We start from the raw sequence: 15711 nt of genomic DNA, 5'->3' as shown, positions 1-15711 counted from the left end.
TCAAGGATGAGTGAATGGGCTCTCAGTAGTTGGTCTCCCCTCTCCTCAGTGGTGAGTCTGGGATCAGTCAGCCATGGGTTTCCACTCTCCTCAGCAATGGTTGTCTGCTCTCCTCAGCAATGAAGTTGGCACCCCTTGGCCATGACTGTCCCCTCTCCTCAGTGGTTAGTTAGGACCATCATGGATGTCCTCTGTGCTCAGAGATGAGTGAAGAGCCCTTCAACAGTGGCTGTCCCCTGCACTCAGTAATGGTGTTGGGACGCCTGAGCAAAGGGCCTCTCAGTGGTGGGTGTCCACTCCCCTCAGCAATGGGTGAAGGATCCTGTTCTGTTGAGGTGCAGGCCCCTCCATGACTATCCCCTCTCCTCAGTGGTGGATGTCCCCTCTGCTTGCTGATGTATAGTTAAGAAAAACATTTCTATGGAGGCTAGACAATGGCGCAACTCCAGTCTGGGCAGAAGTCTTTCTCCTGCTCCTCAGAGTTGGCAGGAAGCATGTGGGTGCTGCTCAGCGTACATATACAATGCACCTGGATACCAAAAAGCTTCGAACAAGGTCCTGCACCAAAAGTAACCAGGCACATGGACAACAGACTATGGTTCATGTTGGTGGCTGCAAAATGCTGCACACATGGTGTAATCAAGGATGCAGGGCATGAGAGTGAGCTTTAATCAGCTAATGAAACACGTTAGAAGAGGCCAGAGATTTGTGGTGATATCAGCTCACCACTTGCCAAGAAAAAAGTGAAGTAAGCATCAGAGATTACCAAGAAAGAAACAAAACCTAAACCAAACCGAAAAGTCCACCCCATCCTGCTGTTGAATAAATCTTGGGTGAAACCTCCTCTCATTTTTTTGCCCATGGTTTTGTTTCTCCAATCACAAAAGGGTCAGGGACAGAAGCAGCTTGTATGGGGCTCCAGGGCTGTTTGGGGGAGAGAGTGATTTTCATGTAAAGAAGGAGCAAAGCAGGCATGGCTGCCCAGCCTGGTGGAGTGAGCTTTGTGCCCATAGCACCCTGGCTCGTATCACACCAGAGAGCAGGGAACGAGCACTTACTCTCTCGGGATAGCAGATTTACAGCATAACCAACAAAAATCATCCAGCAGGAAGTTTGAGTCCAACCAGCAAATAGGTTTTTTTCATGTGGTGCAGAAGGGAATGGGAAAATCCTTTCTGTCAACACACAATTTGTGCACACACAAAAAGGTACTGGACAAGTTAGTGGGATATTGTGTCTTGCTCTGTGGCACTGACAGAGTCCCAGCTCTGTGCCATGCCCCATAGGCTCCACACCTCTGCCAAACCAGTTTGCCCAGCTCTTTCCCAGCCCAAATCACTGGTCAGCCCAACACCTTCCTTTATGAATGTGCTCAGCATAGCTGTGTGAATATGTCCATATCCACAGGCTTGCAGTTGCTGCAAGAAGGCTAGAGATCCATCAAGTGGTACAGAAGATCTGTCTGATTTTTCCCTTTTGCTCCCTCTGGAGCAGAAGGAACACATGCCAAAAAGTTGGCAGCTGGGGACACAAGCTGCTGGCCATTGGCTACCTGGCACCACGGGCTTCTGCAGTGGGCTGTGCCAGAGATGGTCCCTCTCTTCTCAAAGGCCTTGACAGAGAACTCTGCCTCCAGGGGTGACCTGCAGGTAGGATCAATGCAATTATTCTGATGCACCTTGTTCCTTCCCACACCACATAAACTGAACCATTGGATAAGAAGATATTCGTTTGTCAAGGCTCAAGGAAGCGGGGCTGTGGGAGGAAAACAAACCATAAACTGTAGTTCCAGAGCTCTCTCCTGCTCATGATCCTGTGGTTTATCTAAACAGTCTTTATCCTGAAGGGAGATGAAGAAGGCAGTTCTGTACAGCAGAGGAGTGACGATCTAGCCTTTTTTCAGGACAAGACCCTGAAGTTTCCCACCTCAGACCTGAGTTTATCGGTTCTGCTTGCTTCTCCAGGGAGGATACCCTGCGTTCTCTTTGCTGCCCTGACTCTCTTAGGTTTCTTAGGTGTCCTCCCTCTCTATTGCTCTTTGAGGGTGAGTATATCATATCATGGCTGCTGTAACTGCGCGTGTCTTCTTTCCACCTATGATCTCTTACACTTTGTCAGCTCTTTTGTAGAGATGACACTTGGCAGCTGTGGACACTTAGGTTGTAAGGTAACTCCATCATCAGGGCACTTGGTCTGGATTGTGCCTCCTGGGAATGCTGGAGTTTGTAGATCACAGCCACATTCCGTGAGCCGTGCAGGCCACACAGGGAAGGGCACAAGGGGTTTGTCATCCTGTGCAAGGTTCACATCAGTGCTATATCCTCACCAAAAGCTGTCCCCTGGGATTTCCTGTCAGAATTATGTCAGGGGAGTTCTGATCAGAGGAATTAAGCCCCCTGCAAACAGCCCAGTGCTGTGCCCTTCTTTGCTGTGAACTATCTGGAAATATGCAGCACCAAACTTGTGCTCAGCTCAGCACGGATCCAGCCTGAGGCACAAAGCACTGGTGTACCAGGGAGCTTCTCCAATCCCGTGCAGCACAAGATGCACCAGCCTGAGATAGAGTGGGTGTACTTCTGGAAACACTGGCTGGTCTTGTTTTAGCTCCAGTGCTGCAGGGAGGGACGACCTCTAAATGCTTGTAAAAGGGTTTATTCTCAGGAAAAGGATGTCATTCCCAGGAAAATTAACTCATGCTAAGGAAAGGCTTGGATGTCTAGAAGAATTTTGGCACTCTGGGCCTGATTCAAAATTGTACCAGTAATCCTTTCCCACGGGATATACTAGTGAATTCCTGAGCTTATTGAGAGCTTTTTGTTTGTTACTTTTAATGCAAAAACAGTGGACACTATTTTATCAGGGCTGCTGTTGTGCCTATTCACATTTTAGAGTTAAGTTCCCTGGATGATTTCCAAACAAAATCAGGCTGATCTACCCCAGTACTGAAGTGAATCCCAGGTACCAGCACCTGCAGTTTGTATTTCATTACTGAGATTTGGATAGAATTGTCTAAACAACAGTCACTCCTTTGAGGTGAGGTTAGTCTGCTTTGCAATTGCAAAAGTTGCAGGAAATGTCTCCTCAAGTAAAGTAAAAGTAAAGTAAAGTAAAGTAAAGTAAAGTAAAGTAAAGTAAAGTAAAGTAAAGTAAAGTAAAGTAAAGTGAAGTGAAGTATCTTTACTTTCATCTCCTCCTCTGTGCATTTGTTGTGCTGGTGCCATCAGCTGCCCATGCCCTACACCAACACAGTGCTTGTCTCCAGCAAATAATCAACTTCCAGTGCCTGAGGGTAGGATGACAAGGGATATTTTGAGGCAAGGACATTAATTAGGTAGTTGCTTTCCCTTGGATGTCTAGGGTAATAGTCCCTAGTTTCAGAGTAACCCCAGCACCTGTGCTGTGGGATTCTAGACCCAGTCCAGATCCTGCTCTGCTCTTCTCTCGGGCCAAACTGTAGGAAGCAGGTAGCCAGGGGAACAAACTGGCTTGAGAGCTCCTGGGCTTGGGCCAACCTGAGATATGGGAGCTGCTTTAAAACTATGAATTCTAGCAGCTGTAGTAGAGGTGGGTTTAAAATCCACATTTTGGTGTTTCTATGCACAATTAGAATGTATAATATTTACATGATCATCGTTGCCTATTGGCTAAAAATAACTTGGATAATGGGAAGCAGAATTTTATTTTAGGAAGCTTGCTTCCAGATCTGAGTCTCAAAATACCAAAGCTTCTTTAAACTTAATAAGTCTGACTTTGGGCAGAATCTACACAGGAGCCTCTGGATCCTTATGTCAGTATGTTCCAGGTAGGAAAGCAATCTTCCCAGCAGCTGCTGGCAAGCACCAGCTGTAGTGTTGTTCCAGCAGGACAAAAATGTGGAGATTTGAAACTGGCAGCACTTCCAAGAACACCAAGGTGTGCCATGATCTCTCTTTAGCAGTCAATACATCAATCCTTTTGATTGCAGGAAACAGAACAAGAGTTTCCCTATAGCTGTGACCAAATTAGGACTGACAATCCTTGCCTGGGCATTGAGTTAGATGCCTCTTTTTAAACAGCAGTTTTGTGGCCTCCCTCACAACCTGATGAAGCCACATGTGGAAAGCAGTGGTCATCCTCCTGTCCTGTGTTTTCTTGGTGATACTATAAAACCTGAGAATTTGTGAATCTTCTTTGAATTTTCCTTTAAAGTGAATTTATTTGCTCCTATATGAAGGCTGCCCTTTTGGCAGCATTTATTCCTGGTGTATTTATAGGCAGCAACTCTATCCTTTCTCAAACCGTGTTTTGAAAGTTTAGAATGAAGTCTGAAATAGTTTAGCTTGTCAGAGACTAAATGCCCCTTCTACTCAGGATCCTGTTAACCTGCTGCTCCTCTTCAGGGTCCAGGTTATCTTTTCTGAACATGTTAAATTATACATTTAAACTGCATGGAAAACCCTTGTCCTGCCACATGTGAATCTACCCACAGTAAGCATACAGTGAGGTGGTTCACATGCTCTTCTTCTTCTTCTTCTTTTTTTTTTTTTTTTGTTTTGTTTTTTTGTTTTTTGTTTTTTGTTTTTGTTTTCCTCCAGCAGTTTACACCAGTAATTCTAATGAGCAGCTGATAACACAAGGTTCCATGACAGGCAGTCTTCACACCTCTGCTGCAGCCACCTGATTTTCAGCTGCCCTGCAGTGTTTCCCAGTTTGTTTCATCGGGGTGTTCTTCCCCTACTGTCCATAATGACGGAATTTATGAGTGCAGGACCTAAAATCCACTTCAGTGCATTTCTTTACCTTGTAGGGCGTCTTATTTTTAAAAGTTAACCCGTTTTTTTTCCCCTTTAAAATTGTATCCTTGCATTCCTTGTCATCTTGACTGCAATTAATACTTACATTTGAAATTACTTTAAAAACTTAATGAAACCCTGGTAAAGGAACCCAGAACATTTCCTTTGTCCAGAGAGAATCTAGATTAGTAAGCTAAAAAATCATTGTAGCAAATTTGCATTCCTTTTTTTTCAATCCTTCTTCCTGCTTATTCCACATTTTTTCTTCTGAAGACATCCAGATCCCTTTTCTCCACTGAAAGTGAGGTTCTTTTTTGGTCTCTGCTTCTGACACTGCCTCTTGCTAGACACCAGACCTGTAGGCCAGCTATTGCTTCTTTCAGGTGTCAGGGTGCAATTTTCAAGCCCTTTGAACACCTTAGATTTTAGAACAACTCTAGATTTTATTCTGGATGGAGTGGCATGTCCTTACACCTGCTTTTTATTTTGTCCTCTTTTTCTGTTCCCCTGTCTCACCACATGGAGGTGGATGCTTGTCTGGTTGAGGAGTCACACCTAACACTGGATTTTCAATCTTCACACAGCTTTCCTTCCTCTCTGCTGTTCTCCATCAAAGACTACTAAAGACCCTTTCATGGAGCTTTGGAGTTTCCTCTGCAGGTTCTCAGATGGGAACAATTCTCAGGTTTTCCATGCACAATTTGACCCCTGAGTCACCACATTCTTTGTTAATTTTATTAACCACTTTTATTATTGCTCAGATTATTTGTTCATCTTCAATATCATTCACCATGGATATGCAACCACAGAGGGCTGGAGCCACCTCCTAAAATATTTAGACATTATTCAGGTCACAAATTTAAAATGTTTTTTGTACCGAGAGAGCTAAAAAATTCCATGCCACTCCTTGTTCCATGCCAAGTCCTCGTGCTCCTCAGTCCCGGTGACTTCATTAACCAGTCCCAGCAATTTACTGCTCCAAGTTCTGTCCTTGAAATTAAGTATCATAATTGTAAACATTTGTAACCTTTTCCTGGCTGTAAAGGAACGCTTATCAGTGGATGTAAGGTTATTTTCTGTAACCAGCCTGTATACACAATTACCACGCACACAAGAAACAGTGTCAATGACCACGACCTCAGGCGAGTTCCCTGGGTGCTTAAATTGAGCAAGATCCGCGGGTGCGAGCGGCTTCAGAGCAAGCTCTGAGCCGAGTTATAGTCACAGGAAGCTACCAGGCTACTCCCCCGCTGAGAACTGGACTTAGAGAAAGAGAAACAGTGTCTCAATGAACAAGAAATTAGCAGCGTTGGGGATCTTGCCTGTAACTTACAGAAAATTGTGAAATGTTTTCTGGTGAAATTTCCCCCGCACTGTGAACTCTGCACCCTAGGAACCATACACATTTTCGTTGCTTAGGAGATACTTGATGCTGGTAGGGACTACTCAGACTGGCATTGTGGAGCACTGTGTGGTGTACTGCATGATGACTTTTTCTTCCTTAAGAGCTTCTCCAGAAGGGGGAATTGAGTAGCAAAGCCTCTGCTAGGGCCATAAGACTACAAGACAAATGCACAAAAAAAGGGGAATTCATGAAAGAGCCATTCAAAAATTCACTTTCAACGATTGTTACAGTGTCTTATTGACTTAAAGCAGTTAAAATAAATAAAAGGTACCTGGGATGGACGATCCCAGTGGCCGGTTAGAGACTCAGAGCTGCAAAAAGAGTCGCCGGACCATTCTGCCAGGCATCACCTTACCCAATCACCCTGGCACCCAGCCTGGCAGCTTGCACATGATCCAGGGCTCACTTCTGGGAAACACATAGCCGGAGCTCATAAACCTTCGGGGGACTTAGGATTTTTCTTAGAACTCTCCTCCAATGGATGTTGAAATTACATACTTTGTATTTGTTTTTCATTAGTCTGATTAACACCATGTTGCTGCTTCTCATTCTGCTGTGTGGCCAGACCAGGATTCCGAGCTGTCCCTGTGTTTTCCCACATCTCACTTGAAGTACCCCTCAATAGCCACCTTGATAAATTAATAAAACAAAGCCCTTTTAACTAATATCTGGAGGACCCTTTCCCAGCCTGAGCATCCATAATTTCTTCCTATGAGTTCGCCAATTTTCCATCAAAGTTATTTCAAAGATGCGGACACCGGAACAGCACACTTTACATGAGCCACAGCCTCACCAAAACTGCTTGTGGAAGAGGAATCCCTTCCCTGTTCCCACATACTAATCCAAGATCCAGGTTGGAAGGTGTTCTTGCCCAGGGCAGGAGGACTGGAACAAGATGATCTTTGAGGTCTCTTCCAACCAAAACTATTCTGTGATTCATTGCAATTCATCCTTGTCTGGAAAAGCATTAGCTCCTTCTGGCACAGTATCCTGATAGGAATTTATACCACTCTGCTTCATACTCAATACTATTTTCTAACATCTGGATTTCCAAGGAAAAACCCTGTATTTCCTAAGCTTGCCCTGCTCCTTGTCCTCATGCTTTGCTTTCATGTGCTTTCATGATTTTGAAGAGAACCATGTCACTCAGGCTTCACAGTAAATCCTCACCTTGAGGTAAGGAGATTGAGCTGGGATTTTGCCAGAGGGTCCTGGTATTAACCTCCAGACTAGAGATTGCCCCCACACAGAGCCAGTTTCATCAGAACTCCTGACAGTCATCCCAGCAGGTTGGTTTAGCAGCAGGAGAGAACTTCTCTGCTGTCAAACATCCTCAGGAGCTCAGCTGCAGAGTTCACACGTCTTGAACATCTCTGGCACTGCTTGTGTAGAAGTCCACAGGCAGAAAATACAACTCTTTAACATGTAGCTGGATATCCCAGGGTCAAGGGATGTCAATGCACTCTTTCACCACTGTTCTTAAGAATCATCCTTGTCACAGATGAGCTGGCAAAATTGGCCGAGGCAAAGGAAGTCAGATTCACAAATGACTCTTGCAGGGTTGTGACAGAGGAGAAGAGACCCAGGAAGACACATGGAAATCATGAGGCTCTAGCATGTGCCAGAGAGACACCCTCAAGGCAGCCCAGCCCAGCCCAGCCCAGCTCATCCCCCGGGGATGCTGCAGCCTGCCAGCAGCTCACTGTGCCTCAGTGCCAGCTGCATGCACACAGCCACAGGGCAGGGCTGCATCTTTCACAGAAGGGTGATGGTCAGGTGCAGAGGGTTGCAGTGCACAAACAGAAGGGGTTTTACTCATGACTACTTGGCTTACAAAAATCGAACCGGTCTTAAGCCTCCTTAGCAGTGGCCAGGTCTTATCTTTCACAGATGCACACAGGGACCAGGCTCTGCTGCATGCAGTGATAAGCAGCAGAAGAGAGACAGGCTGGGATCTCAGGAGGGACGTGCAGCCAGAGCTTCCACTGGCAGGGCTTGCAGCCACGTGATGGCTACGAAGCAAAGCTCATACCCGTGACTGCTGCACAATAGTGCAAACATAAAAGACCTGTACATCAAACAAGCCAAACAGCTCTTCACAGTGGGGCACAGCATGTTCTTCATCACAATGGGATGAAACTTTAATCATCTTGCCAGAGCCGGGGATGAAGAAAAGGTGGAGGTGAGCCTGCTTATCACAGCCAGAAAGCCTTGTTTTCAACCATGCAACCCCGTCTGGGCACCACAGGTCTGCTGTGCACATCTGTGGCCAATATCCATGCACACATCAGCTAGAAACAAAATCACCATGGCAAAGGGCTGGGAAAGAGTCATGGCTGGGAAGCACCCTCAGAGCCAGCCTTGCCTCCTGAGCAGATTCTAATGCTGCTGCGTGACAAACACAGATGTGAGGCACCATCTCAGAAACGAATTTCTTAGAACAGAAGTAGTACAGCCAAAAAATTGTCTCTTGGACTGAAAGGACCAGTACCCTCATCCCCTCCTAAGTCCATTTGAGACTTCATAAACCCTAAGCCAGACCTGGCAAAGCCTCTGTTGTAGCCTTATACCACTACGGAATTATAAAATAATTTTGGCTGGAGAAGATCTCTAAGAGTATTGAGTCCAGCCATTAGCCCAACACTGACAGATCCACCACTAAACCATGTCTCCAAGTGCCAATATTTACATGGCTTTTGCACTTCTGGATGCAGCAATTCCACCACTGACCTGGGCAGTCTCATCTAGTGCTTGATCACCCTTTCAATTAAGAATTTTTTCTCAATATCTAGTTTGTAACTTCCCTGGTGCAACTTGAAGCCATTTCCTCTTGTGCTATCAATCTTTCCAACCATAGGAAGATCCCAGTTCTGTCTCCCCTGGTTTCTGTCTGCTGCTAACTTCTGGCACATGGCAGTGCTCCACCTATAAGTGACAGAACATTTTAGGAGACAGGCCAGCCCAGGGCCTTTAGACCAGAGGGGCCTGGGAAAACCAACCCCCCAGCCTGAAGGCTGTGACTGATGTCTGCTGGGAACAGAGTGAACAGCCCAGCACCTCTCGGGGGAAACCTTTGGGGAGCCAGCAGGACTGTGCTGCCAGACCATGTCTGCATCAGTTGCATGACACTGGGGCACTGTTTTAATTTAAAATGGATTAGACTTTGTTTTCTTTCTAGCACAATAACATTGCACGCATTGTTGGGCGATAAAACCCACAGATAGCTCTGCCAGCGGGGTGTTGGGGCGGACGTGAGCAGCAGCACAGTCTGAGCTGAGATGGCGAAGAGTGTGGGGAGAGCCCATAGAAATGTGCTGCTGCCAGGTCCTGGGGAGGCCCTCGCACAGCTGCTGAAGGGCTCCTACCTCAAGGAAGGCAGAGAAGCAGCCCAGAATTTGGGCTTCAGCAGCTGGAGCAGGACACGTGTGTGGGGCAGCAGGGACATGTGTGAGCCTTATTGTCGCTCCTAGTCACAGCTGTGCAAGGGGGATGGTGCTGATGACTCCTGGGAGGACACTGTGAAAAGGAGCCAAGGATGTCTCAATTCACCACAGCATCTCTTAGTTAACAGCTGTTTTTCCCAATCTGGTTCTGCCTCTCCCTGCATGCTCCTCTCCTGGTTTTCCTGGGCTTAAGCTCTGCATTGTAGCATGAGGGGAACATGGCCTGATGAAGGTGCACTGGCAAAGTCATTTTGTTCCCTGGGTTTCTTGGCAGGACCTTGGTATCCTGTGCACCATGTTCCTTCACTACCTTAATCCGTGCCTTAGGCTGGCAACAGCACAAGGCTAAGGGATGCTATTCAGCAGCCCTGCCCCTGAGCTGCAGGAAGCACTCCCAGAGCATGAGGACTTTGGAGTGTCTCAGGGCCAAGCAGCTCAGTCTGGGGACATCAACCTATAGCCCACTGTGGTGTTACAGACTACCTATAATTTTTGCCTCCTGCAGAAATAGAGGATTCCCTAATTAATCTTTCTACAGCCTCAACAGCTCACCAAACCAGTGCTATCAAGCCAGCTGGCCTTTGCAGGTCTCTGACCCATTTGTTCCTGAATCTCCTCTTCAGTCATGTTTGCTCTTGACACGTGTGGTGCCTGAGGAAGGTGATGCAGGCAGCAAAATGCAGCAGGAGTGTTCCCAAGATGTTCATCTAGCAGCTGGGGACCTGACCCCATGCAGCTTTCTGCACAACATTCTCCCAGTATTTTTTTGCCTGAAACTCTTCATAACCTCTCGTGGCTGTTTTTAGCATCAGTTTTGATGCTGACGTGCTCCAGACCAGGCAGCCCTTGGTTCAGAAGCTAACAGAAGGCACCAGGCTCTCCTGGGATCATTTGTCACTGCTAGAGGGACTGCTGGATCTGAGAGGGGCAAACTTTTCAGCAGGGCCTGTTGTGATAGAACAGGGGGCAGTGGTGTAAAACTGAAAAAGAGTCGATTTAGATTAGATATGAGGGAGAAGTTTCTAACAGTAAGGGTGCTGGCACAGGTTGCCCAGAGAAGCTGTGGCTGCCCCACCCCAGCACTACTCAAGGTCAGGCTGCCTGGGGCTTTGGGCAACCTGGTCTAGTGGAAGGCATCGCTGCCCGTGGCAGAGATGACCTTGATCATGTCCTTTTCAGTTTAATCTATCCTGCAATTCTATGAGGTCCTGTGGATGTGCTGTGGGTTGGGCTCAGAGCGTGCTGCAACATACTACATACACATACTATGTATGTACCAATCCTGGAGTGTAACCATTGCTGCTGCCTCAGGCAGGAGTGCAGGACCTCGAGGCAGCATGAGAAAACCCCTAGCTCTGCATGACACCAGTGTCCATCTGCCCTGACCTGCCAGGAAAGTGAGAAAGCCCAAACCAGCCGGGCCACACGTCCGTGCAGGCGCTCGCAGCAGTGTGCTCCCAGCAGAGAGAGGTGCCAGCAGGCAGCTTCTCCTGGCTGCCCAGGGAGCAGAAGGAGGGCAGATGTTCTGAACAGTGCAAGAAAGAAGAACCAGGTCCTACTGCTGCTCAAGTGGTGCCAGGACAGACCAGAGCCACCAGGAAAGGAGACTGTCCCCCATGGGAGGGCAGCCCCAGGTGATTTGCAGAGGCTGATGCAGACCCAAGTCTCAAGTGGATAGTCTGAGAAGACAGAAAATGAGGTGGAATATACCAAGTGTTAGCAGCAAAGCCAACACACCCCCACAGTCCACCTGGCTGGAGGCCTTGCATGATGGGAGGACTACATGAAAGCCTTCCCCTGGGCCACCACAGACTTTAGGCCAAGTGGTTCTGTGGTCTCCTGTGAACTTGATACGCCATGAACGGACAAGTTCTTTCCTAGCTGCAGTTTAATTAGACCTTCATGTTACGCAGAGACTCTTCTCTAACAGGTATAATTACAACAGGAATGCAGAGAGTACAGTTTTAGTTCCATCAGATGCAGATAATTTCCTCATCCTGCATAGTCTTGCAGCGTATTATTTGTCTGACACATAAGATCCCATTTACTTAAAAGGGGAAAAAGAGTCAGCAAAACACTTCACAATAACAAATTAAGTGTCATTAAGTCAACGATCACAGGGCCGTGACTTACTACCCCAATTTATCTACCTCTTCCTTCCTGCAGAAGCACTTCTCAGCACTATATCCACTCCTGTTGCTAAAGGACTCAAGAGCAATGAAGATCCTTTACATTTGATCTGGACTGACATTCTTCCATCCAAAAAGCTCCACATTTCACCTCCTATGAGGATTACATAGACAGGACTCTGGCAAGTCAAAGCTCATGCTACAAATTAAAGACAAAAGACCAGCTACCAAAGAAAAGCTCTGCAAACAGTAGATTCTCCTCTCCTACACAAGCCCAGCTAGATCAACCATCTCCTTTGGCAGCAGTCCCTACAGGAAGGGATAGAGTTTACATAAATGAGGCAAAAGAGGAACAACTGGGCAATTTTAGACCGAGAGAGGCAGGGAAAGACTCGTTCAACTAAAATTGACCATGCACAGAGTGTACCAAGCCAGTGTGAAGTGAACCAATGGGAAGGTAACATTGAATGAAGATGTAAATTACCAAAACTGTTGAAAGGCCAGAGAAAAATGTGGTAATTTAAAATATATACATATGTGTGAGGAGAGGAAGTAGAAAATTTTCTCATCAACATCACACAGAGTTTGGCCAGAGTAGGCAGAAAACACCAGGTTTGTTACAAAACCTGAACAACTGCAAAGTCATCTGCACATGCTGCAGAGAAACCTGGGCCATTTATTATTAAAGTGCAAAGCAGCCTCTTTCTCAAACTTTATCTTCTACAGAGGGCAAAAATCTGTCAGCGAAAAACAGGACATGGAGAGCCCCAGCAAAAAATCTGAGTACCTCCCACCACAGAGTCTGGAGTCCCATGTTTCCCTGTGACTTCTTGTGTTTCTCTCCTTGCTCTGGTGCCCATGGCAAGGCTAATGCCCAGAGACAGCCTTGGGGCCCATGGAATGCCCAGCCCCATGGAGACCTGGCCCCTGCCTCCTGCAGCAGGACCAGGAGGGGATAACAGGATCAAAAGAGCAGTAACAAGCTCTGGGAACTTGTCAGGCAAATGTGTTTTTAACCAAATCCCAAATGAGCTGCTGAAGGGAAGCATTAGTGCTGTCACGTGGAGCACATGATTTTGGAATTCATTAAGCCTTTGGTGCAGTGTTAGCAGTGCTGTCCCCTGCCCCAGCCATTAGCCATCTGGCTGAAAAGCAGCCAGGTTTCCTTCACCCCAGAACCAGAGGAATGGCCTGTGCTTGCAGCAGGGCACAGGAGCTACACAGAGTTGGAGCTTGCATGCACTAGACAAGCTGACTGCACTGATCTTGAGGAAAAAAGGCATTTCTTGGAGCCCTCAGCACAAACATGCCTCTCCCCATGCCCTGAGATGCTTCCTCAAAGAAATCAGATGATTCCAGAGAATCTCCAATTCTTCCTTCGCCAAGACAGGCTAGAGAGGAATAAAAAATTTAGTTAAGGAGAATTAGAACTAAGGGTAGAGGTCCTGCATTTAGATACTGAGTACTAGAACAGATGCGCCCAAATTTGGATGAAATCAGAAGAGATCTGCAGGTGAAAGCTAAAGGCAAATGTTGCTGAATGTTGTTGGCTACAGCACAGGGTTATGTTTTTCCAGCTCTATCTTGAATACAAAGTCCCCTCCAAAACTCCTACTCTCCCTTGTTTGAGGACAGTTTGTAAATTAACCTTGCTGTGGATGTGAAGACACAGAGGTAGTTCCAGGCTGATGAGAGCAGTGCGGTGCAGAGCTGGCTTGGAGCTGGAGCAGCACCCATGATAACAACACCCCACCCCAGCTCTGACATTAGAGAGCACAGTGGGCACCCAAACCTGCTCTGAGGAAATGGCTTGTGATAGGAATACTGAGCTGTGGGTCCACAGTGACAGTGCTGGAGCCAGGCTGGTTTTTATGGAAGCATTTCTGGATCTTGCACTGGCAAATATTTTCCGTTACCTAACTCGTCAGGATTGGAGTCCATTCCCCCTCAATCTTCATCCTGGGTAACAGCAAACTCATAAGCATACAGACAAAAAAGCTATCTCTTACAGCCTTAAGATGGGGTGAAAACTGCCTATTCCCAGCTGGGATATGCCTGAAGTCATGGCCTCAGTTCCTCTAGGGAAGCCACATCCTTGTGCCTGGGCTGTGCAGAGCTCCTGGAGTACCTGCCACTGTCCCCTGCTCTCCTCCCAGTGCAGTGCAAGCAGTGTGGTGAGGCTGGTGCACTCTCTGCTCAGCAGGCCCTCAGCTGTGCTGTTGCTGTCATTCCAGCCAAAATTTGGTGAGATGATGCCTCTGGCAGGGACTGAGCAGCCGAGCTGACACCTGCCAGACCAGCCACAGCAGGGCTCAGTTGCTGGCAGACGCCTCCAAAGCACAAAAGCAGCAGGAGAAACATTTTGAAATTCTCTTGCAGACCTCCTGACAGTACGGTGTTTCTTACTAATTTTCCAACATCCTAATTTGTCAAATGTTTTTGCTTGACTGGAAGCCAAGCACAGTTTGGGAACAAAACCTGTGGTACGCAGGGGGTTCCCCTGGCTGTCAGCTGCCAGGATCTGTGATACAAAGAGCTGAGGCCAGACACAGTAAGCAAACTCAATGCACAGAGCAAAACACAAGCTGAAAATATTTTAGCCTGCCCTGCTCTGTCCAGTGCAGCTGTGAGCCTCAGATGCTCTGTGCTTCCTCCAGAGGTTTTGCTGGAAACATGCAGCATTCCAACATGTGATGAGACCAAAAAATGCCCAAAGCCTCATGCAAGTGTGAATGTACCACAGGAGGGGCTGAAGTCTTACCATAACCTTGCTGCTGGACTCAGGTCCATGGTGCTGCATGGGGCATTTATTCTGCACCTTCTCTGCATGCTTTGTAAAATCACAGAATGGTTTGGGTTGGAAGGGGCACTAAGATAATTTACTTCCAATCCCCTGCCATGGGCAGGGACACCTTCCACTATCCCAGGTTGCTCAGAGCCCCATCCAGGTGGCCCTCAACACTGCCAAGGATGGAGCATCCACAGCTTCTCTGGGCCACTTGTGCCAGTGCCTCACCACCCTCACAGTAAAGAATTTCTTCCTAATACCCAATCTAAATGCATGCTCTTTCCTCCAAAGCCCATTTTCCTTAGTCCCATCTCTATGTGCGCTTGTGAAATGTCCTCCATGTTCCAGCCTGTCCCAAACTGGCTATAAAAGAGTTCAGGATGAAGCTACCAAAATCTGAAGTGGCGTTCAAGGTTGGCAAAAGTGTAGCTGATAGGATTTTGTAGTGGATTTCCAGGAAACTCCAAATTCTGAAAAATTAAATTAGTATGTAAAAGAGAAAATGAGACATATAGGAAGAGATAGCTCACACTTTTGAGGATATTTCAACACCTTCAGCAATTCTCTGAAGAAGAGTAACCACAACAAATGAAACAGAAAACCATAAGAGTCTGTCAGAGTGATAAGCTGAAAAACTAAATAAAACCCCCCCAAATCCCAAACCACCAAACCATTACAAATGAAATAAAAACCAAACTCATTTTCACCCTGGAAGCTTGCCATAAATAGTATAACAGAGGTGTGAAAGACCATTCAGAGAAGGTAGAGGCCCAGCCAAAAGCAAAATGAGTAATCCACACCAACAAGGAATGAAGGGAATTTTCCATCCTACAATCTCCTCATGGAGGGACAGATGCTTCAAGTGAAAGCAGTTAGCAGGGTATGTTTAAAACCAAATTGATAACACAAACAGTAAATGATACAACATTTATCCAAGAGCTCTGGAAGAATTCCAAGAGAGTGCCATGGACTAGCATCTATGGGCACATAGAGAAATTGGATTAAAGGGGAAGAAAGAATCCCACTCTAGCAGAAGAAAGTCATGCCTCACTCTTTAAAGGAGTGAGGAATCCAATTTAATTAATGTGGCTGTACAGATGGATGTTACTGGGTGCCCAAAACATTTTCAGAAAGATCCATCACCAAATGTCCTTAATTGCTCTCCTCCACAACC

This window comes from Haemorhous mexicanus, chromosome Z (assembly GCF_027477595.1).
Source record: "Haemorhous mexicanus isolate bHaeMex1 chromosome Z, bHaeMex1.pri, whole genome shotgun sequence".
Classification (NCBI taxonomy): domain Eukaryota; kingdom Metazoa; phylum Chordata; class Aves; order Passeriformes; family Fringillidae; genus Haemorhous; species Haemorhous mexicanus.
The sequence above is the reverse complement of the archived record's forward strand: the minus strand, read 5'-3'. Positions refer to the sequence as shown.